Source organism: Dama dama, chromosome 17 (genome assembly GCF_033118175.1).
Source record: "Dama dama isolate Ldn47 chromosome 17, ASM3311817v1, whole genome shotgun sequence".
Lineage (NCBI taxonomy): Eukaryota > Metazoa > Chordata > Mammalia > Artiodactyla > Cervidae > Dama > Dama dama.
Window position 1 is genome coordinate 11,239,999 of NC_083697.1, and position 7,976 is coordinate 11,247,974.

At 38.7% G+C, this 7,976-nt stretch overlaps 1 pseudogene; it reads right to left on the reverse strand.

Moving 5' to 3' along the window:
• Positions 1-3,497: 3,497 nt before the first annotated feature.
• LOC133071570 (eukaryotic initiation factor 4A-I-like) lies at positions 3,498-4,793 on the reverse strand (annotated as a pseudogene).
• Positions 4,794-7,976: the final 3,183 nt, after the last annotated feature.

The following is a 7,976-nucleotide window of genomic DNA, read 5'->3' on the forward strand; positions in this document are numbered from 1 at the left end:
GTTCCCTTCTCCTGCCTGCAATCTTTCCCAGCATCAGGGTCTTTTCAAATGAGTCAGTTCTTTCCATCAGGTGGCCAAAGTACTGGAGCTTCAGCTTCAGCATCAGTCCTTCCAATGAATATTCAGGACTGATTTTCTTTAGGATGGACTGGTTGGATCTCCTTGCAGTCCAAGGGACTCTCAAGAGTCTTCTCCACCACCCCACACAGTTCAAAAGCATCAGTTCTTCAGTACTCAGCTTTCATTATAGTCCAGCTCTCATACCCATACATGAGTACTGGAAAAACCATAGGCTTGACTAGATGGACCTTTTTTGGCAAAGTAATGTCTCTGCTTTTTAGTATGCTCTCTAGGTTGGTCATAGCTTTTCTTCTAAGGAGCAAGCTGGAAGTCAAATTTAGTTTCATGGCTGCAGTCACCATCTGCAGTGATTTGGAGCCCCAGGAAATAAAATCTGTCACTGTTTCTATTGTTTCCCCATCTATTTGCCATGAAGTAATGGGACCAGATGCCATGATCTGAGATTTCTGAATGTTGAGTTTTAAGCCAACTTTTTCACTCTCCTCTTTCACTTTCATCAAGAGGCTCTTTAGTTCTTCTTCACTTTCTGCCATAAGGGAGGTGTCATCTGCATATCTGAGGTTATTGATATTTCGCCCAGCAATCTTGATTCCAGCTTGTGCTTCATCTGGCCTGGCATTTCACATGATTTACTCTGCATATAAATTAAATAAGCAGGATGACAATATAGAGCCTTGATGTACTCCTTTCCTGATTTGGAACCAGTCCATTGTTCCATGTCCAGTTCTAAGTGTTGCTTCTTGACCTGCATACAGATTTCTCAGGAGGCAGGTCAGGTGGTCTGGTATTCCCATCACTTTAAGAATTTTCCACAGTTTTTTTGTGATCCACACAGTCAAAGGCTTTGGCGTACCCCATAAAACACAAAGTAGATGTTTTTCTGAAACTCTCTTGCTTTTTCTATGATCTGACAGATGTTGGCAATTTCATCTCTGATTTCTCTGCATTTCCTAAATCCAGCTTGAATGTCTGAAAGTTGTTGCCTTGAGAACCCCATGAACAGTAGGGTTTCTAATTGCAAACAAAAGAGGCCACATCTGGACAGCTCTGAGAGAAAAGATATCTATTGGAAACACGTATTTGGTAGCTTACAGAAGACTCAGGCTTGGGGAATAGTGATGAACCAAAGAATTTTGGGTATATGAAAATACCCAAATTCATATCTCAGAAAAGTCTGGTAGAATGCCACCAGTGCTGTCACAGGGCAACGCTTGCCATCATCCATGGAATCACAACTCTGCAATCGTCCTTATGAGCAACCGGATGGGCCTGCACCTTACATAGCTCCAGCAGGATTCCAAGCCTTTGATGGAAGTTTCTACTGACATAGTTGAAGATACATTCTCTGCTAATAGCTGCAAAGGACATTTTATGGCTTTTACGGTAGAGGAGTGAGACCTTGTCTCTTAAAAAAGATCTGCTAAGGGAAACTCCTTCCCCCAGGTAGGAAAGATAATCAGACTGTTAAAAGTAATAGCATCAGCTTTGACAAATATCCACAATTTGGGGGTCAACAGCCCTCTGCTGTGGGGAGTAATATCATGTATTCAGACTTCCTACAATCTTCATGGGTTCAGCTTGACTCAGGGAGGAGAAAGGACATATCTATCAGAGCCTATCTAAGCAGGAAGAGGCATCCTGTCCATGGCAGTGTGGATGGCTAAAGGACCTGGACAAGTAGGTCATAATCACAGCTGTGGGAGAGGCGACTGGGAGAAGGGTAAGGGTGACAGCAGTGGGGGAAGAGTAGCCAAAGGATCTTTTTTAAAATTAATTTTTATTGGTGTATAGTCAATTTATAATGTGTTAGTTTCAGGTGTATAGCAGAGTAAATCAGTTGTACATATAGCCACTCATTTTTGGATTCCGTTTCCATATAGACCATTACAGAGTATTGAGTAGAGTTACCCATGCTATACAGTACATTCTTATTCATTTCCTATTTTATATACAGTGGTGTGTATATGTCAGGTCCAGTCTCCCAATTTATCCTCTCCCCCTCCGCCCCATTCCCCATGGTAACCATAAATTTATTTTCTATATCTGTGACTCTGTTGCTGTTTTTAAAATAGGTTCAATTATACTATTTTTTTTTTAGATTCCCCTTTTAAGCAATATCATGCTATTTGTCCTTCTCTGTGTGACTTGTATCATTCAGTATAACAAGCTCTAAGTCCATACATATGGCTTCAAGGGACATTATTTTATTCTTTTTAGTGGCTGAGTAATATTCCATTGTGTGTGTATGTATAACATCTTCTTTATCTGTTCCTCCATCAATGGACATTTAGATTTCTTCCATGTCTTGTCTATTGTAAATAGTGCTGCAGTGAACACTGGGGTACCTATCTTTTCAAATTATGGTTTTCTCTAGGTATATGCCCCGGAGTGGGATTGCTGGGTCATATGGCAGCCATGGGCAAGATTCAGCCCTGAGATGAGCTGCAGAGCTTCTTAGCAGTATCCTCAGTCATTAACAACAGTGCAGCTGGCGGACAGAAAGGAGCAGAAAGGAGGCAGGGGTTTTAGAATCATGCTGGCTATGGGTTTTGTTGCCAATATTGAGTTATCCAAACTCCATTGATTATCTTTCCCAGGGCCAGTCACCAGGCATGTTATCAATATAGCTTTATTCATTTTTCTTAAAGCATAATGGCTCTATGATTTTTGTTAAAATTATACATTTCATTATAAAAAATCAAACAATATAGAAAAGTCCATGACAAAAGTAAGTTATTCTCTCAATTTTACCATCTAGAAAAAATCATTAACATTTGGTGAATATTTTGTGAATATTGCATATTTGTCTTTATAAGTAGAAATAATTTTAGGAAAATGGGATCACATACTAAACATTTGATTTAAAAATAAAATATTAAATTTGATACTTAAATTAAACTGAAGAAATAGTAATTAAAAGAATAGTTATTTTTCAGTTTCCAAGTCATTTAATTTCCAACTCATTTAGTTGATTTCCTGAATTGATATATACAAATTGGTACTATACAAATCAATGTAACAGTGGCTACCCCTGTCACCTGGGGGTGATCCCCTGGTCAGCTAACTCAGGTGTCCTCCCTCCAGATTTGGTCCAGCATGTGAAATGGAGTGACAACTTATGGCCCCCTCCCCACCCTTGAACAATTTTCCAGAAGAGTTCAGCTAGGGTGGAGAGAGCCTCTAGAGTTCAGAGGTTGGCTAGGTTAAGGAAATTGATTAGTGTTTTGGGGCCTACCCCCAAGGAAAAGGGTGTTCAGAATGTTCATGGTTCCTTCTTTTGCCTCAAAAAGCAACATTTATTCAAAGAAAAAAAAAATGGCAAGATGTCGAGCCCTTGGCTCCCTCCTCCCCCTTCTTTCTGCTCCTTGGTCCCCCAAGGTTGACTCCTGGCTGGGCAGATGGTAGAACGGCTCCTGTCAGATGCAGTCGGCTACACTGAAGGGCAGCTCTTCACTGGAGGTGTTGCAGAAGTTGTCTCCAAGGTCTGTCACCATGTTAGCAGCCACACTATTATGACCAAAAAGTTCACCATGACTGATTATATGGATGCACTTTTTCCTGTTGGTGGGAAGGTCATAGTTTATGACTAAGGAAGCCTGCTTCCCATTGATACCTCTAGCCAGTAGGTCGATGGTAATCAATACCCTGCTAGAGCCAGAGGGGAACTCCCTCATGATTACGTCTCATTTTTTTGGTTCATATTTCTGCTCATGGCAGAGACAGTGAAGTCTCAGGTTTGCATCTTCCTAGTGGACCCGTGGGCCTTCCCTCAGGTGTTGATGGAGATGACTGCCTGTGTAATGGTCAAAGTTTTGTTTAAGTCACACAGTGAGTCTGATTTCCACTTCTCTCATTCCACATTAATGTGGACTTGGTGGATACCCTCCAGGGTCAACCCTTCTTTCTTGACAAGACTTTGAACTGAGTCCCTCATGAACTTCTTGGTCACTTCAAGCACATTGGAAGGCATTGTAGCGGACAGCAGAACCACCTGGGTTTTGCTATTAAGCTTTTGGAATATGTCATAGATCTTCTGGTCCTTAATCATTTCATCAACTTCATCTGGTATAAATATCTTGATGTGTTTGAGAGAAAGGTGTCTCTGTTTAAGCATATCAAACCTATGGCCTAGGGTAGCCACAGTGAAATGGGAGCTTCTACCTGTAACTTCTGCCCCTCAGCACACACATTAGTACTCACAGTGGGTGTACCCCCAATGGAGGCATGGCAGAGGGCACCCATATAATCTCCTAATGCTATGACTTCCTTCTGTATCTGCTGAGCCAACTCTGGCTGTTAGGACCAACGCCTGGTGGTCTTTAGATCCAATTCATTCTGTTGCAGAATTGATATGGCAAAGGTTGCCATTCTACCAATCCCAGATTGGGCTTGAGCAGTCACATCACAGTCCTTGATACAATGAAGAATGGTTCAGTGCTGGATGGCAGAAGGTGTCTCAAAGCCATAGGTGTAGATGTCATGGAGGAGGCACTCAGAGAGGTTCATGTCATCAAAGTTGTCACCAATCTCTTTCTTGTTACTCTTGATGATGCCTTAGGGCTTCATCCCAATGGGGCTATTCTCTCTGGATTGGGAATCTTGACTTGCAGACATGATCCTTACTGAATTAGTTAGCACACTTCAGATCTGTCTTTTTTTCACTCATAAAAATTTGTGGAGTGAATTTTTTGACATCATGTTGTTCAGTTGCCAAGTTGTGTCTGACTCTTCGAGACCCCCTGGTCTTCAGCGTGCCAGGCTTCCCTGTCTTCTTCATCTTCCAGAGTTTGCCCAAGCTTGTGTCCATTAAATTAGTTATGCCATCTAACCATCTCATCCTCTGTTGCCCTCTTCTCCTCCTGCCTTCAGTCTTTCCCAGCATCAGAGTCTTTTCCAGTGAGTCAGCTGTTCACATCAGGTGGCCGAAGTATTGAAGCTCCAGCTTCAGCATCAGTCCTTCCAATGAGTACTCAAGGTTGATTTCTTTTAAGATTGATCTCCTTGCTGTCCAAGGGGCTCTTGAGTCTTCTCCAGCACCACAGTTTGAAAGCATCAGTTCTTCAGTACTCTACCTTCTTTATAGTCCAGCTCTCTCTGTACATGACTACTGAAAGACCACAGCCTTGGCTATATGGACCTTTGTTGGCAAAGTGATGTCTTTGCTTTCTAACACACTGTCTAGGTTTGTCATAGCTTTCCTGCCAAGCAGCAATCATCTTCTAATTCATTTGACACAATGTAATACTGTAAAATGATAAATTTTTATAAATCTATTTTTAATTGACAATAGGTATAATAAGGCTTAATGCATTTTTTATAAATGAGTAAAACCATACAACTACAACCTAAATCAAAACATAAAACATTCTAAGCCTCCCAATCAGTATTCTGCTCCCAGAGGTAACCACTATTTTGATTTCTGTCACCAAGGATTAATTTTGCTTGTCTTTGAACTGCACATAAATGAAATATTCTTTTGTGTCTGGCTTCTTTTGCACATTGTTAATGTCTCTGAGATTCATGCATGCTGCTGAATGTAGCAGCAATTCAGTCTTTTTCATAATTGTATATAAGTTTCAGTATATAATATTACAATTAGTTTACTCATTCTACTACTGAAAGACACTGAGGTTGTTTCTAGTTTTTGCCTGTTATGCATAGAGCTTCTATGAATATTTTATGTTTGACATACACCCAAGAGCGGAAGTGCTGGATTATGATCAGATGTACCAGATACTGACAATTTTATGAAATGGCTGTACCACATTACATTCCCATTAGTTCCATTTGCTCTATGTCTTTGCAAATACTTGGTAATTTAAAGAAGTCATCCTAGTGGGGTGTAGTGTTACCACACTGCATTTTCAGTTTGCATTTCTTATGACCAAAGATGAGCATCTTTTCGTGTGCTTATTGGAAATACGAATGTCCTTTTCTTCTGAAGTGTCTTTTCAAGTCTTTACCTATTGTTAAAAATATGAATTATTTCCCCTCCACCCCCCCCCTTTTTTTTTTTCTGTTTAGATGGTTCATGTACTCTGAATATGTCTTTTCACAGTTAAATTCAGGTGTCTTTTTCACATAACTTTTTAAAATGTCATCTTCATAGAATTTTATAGGAACCTGGGATTTAAGCATCTCATTTTACAGTTAAGAAAATAAACCTAACAAGTCTAGTTGATTTGCCCAAGGTACCACAGAAGGCTAAAGATAAGAGTCACATTTCTCTCACTTTTTAAAATTCTAATACTCTGCCTAGCCTAAAAATTAAAAGTAAATAATTTAATCAGCAGTCAAAGTTTCCACAGCATAGTCGATTCTACAGGTATTTGGATCTGTTTTAATTTATTAGTGCAAATCTTTATCAAATTTACTATTAATCCTCTTAAAGTGAAAGCAGAGAGATCTTACTTCTCCCACAGCACTGTGTGCCATTGCTTTCTTCTTAATGCCAGCTTGAGACTGAGCTCTTTAACTTCTATGCCCAAAGATAAGGTGAGGTCATTCACAGATTAGGTTAAAATGGAGGCATGCTATTCAAGGATTTAGTGATTATTTCTTGGAGTCTAATCTCACAATTTCAAGGTTGGATATTGCTTAAAATAAGCCTTTTAAAGGTCACTTTAAGAAGCAATACAGTAAAACCTTCCAGCAAAAAATTATCAACTACAGTACAAACTAAAAACAAAACAAAATGAAAGTCTGTATTTAAAAGTTTTGGGGTTTGCATTTCTCTAATTAAAATGTCTGTTTTTGTTTTTGTTTTTGACATTGAGCTGCATGTGCTGCTTGTATATTTTGGAGATTAATCCTTTGCCAGTTGCTTCATTTGCAGATATTTTCTCCTACTCTGAAGGTTGTCTTTGCATCTTGTTTATGGTTTCTTTTGCTGTGCAAAAGTTTTTAAGTTTAATTAGGTCCTGTTTGTTTTTATTACCATTACTCTAGGAGGTGGGTCAAAAAAGATTTTGCTGCAATTTATGTCAAAGAGTGTACTACCTATGTTTTCTGCTAAGAGCTTTATAGTTTCTGGCCTTACATTTAAATCTTTAATCCATTTTGAATTTATTTTTGTGTGTGGTGTTAGGAAGTCTTCTAATTTCATTCTTTTACATATAGATGTCCAGTTTCCCCAGCACCATTTATTGAAGAGGCTCTCTTTTCTCCGTTGTATATTCTTGCCTCCTTTGTCAAAGGTAAGGTGTCCATAGGTGTGTGGGTTTATTTCTAGGCTATCTATCCTGTTCCATTGATTTATGTTTCTGTTTTTGTGCCAGTACCACACTGTAATGATGACTGTAGCTTTGGTGTATAGTCTGAAGTCAGGAAGGTTGGTTCCTCCAGCTCCATTCTTCTTTCTCAAGATTGCTTTGGCTATTTGGGGTCTTTTGTATTTTTATTAAAATTGTAAAATTTTTATTCTATTTCTGTGAAAAATTCTGTTGGTAATTTGATAGGAATTTCATTAAATCTGTAGATTGCTTTGGGTAGTATAGTTATTTTTGCAATATTGATTCTTCCAATCCAAAGACATGGTATATCTCTTCATCTGTTTGTGTTGTCTTTGATTTATTTCACTGTTTCCTGCATACAGATCTTTTTTCTGCTTAGATATATTTATTTCTAAGTATTTTATTCTTTTTGATGTGTTGAATGGCATTATTCCTTAATTTCTCTTTTTGATTTGTTGCTGTTAGTGTATAGGAATGCAAGAGATTTCTGTGTATTAATTTTGTATCCTGTGACTTTATTGAATTCATTGATTAGCTCCAGTAGTATTCTGATGCCATCTTTAGAATTTTCTGTGTGTAGTATCATGTCATCTGCAAACTGTAACACTTATACTTCTTCTTTTCCAATCTGGATTCCTTTTTATTTCTTTTTCTTCTCTGATT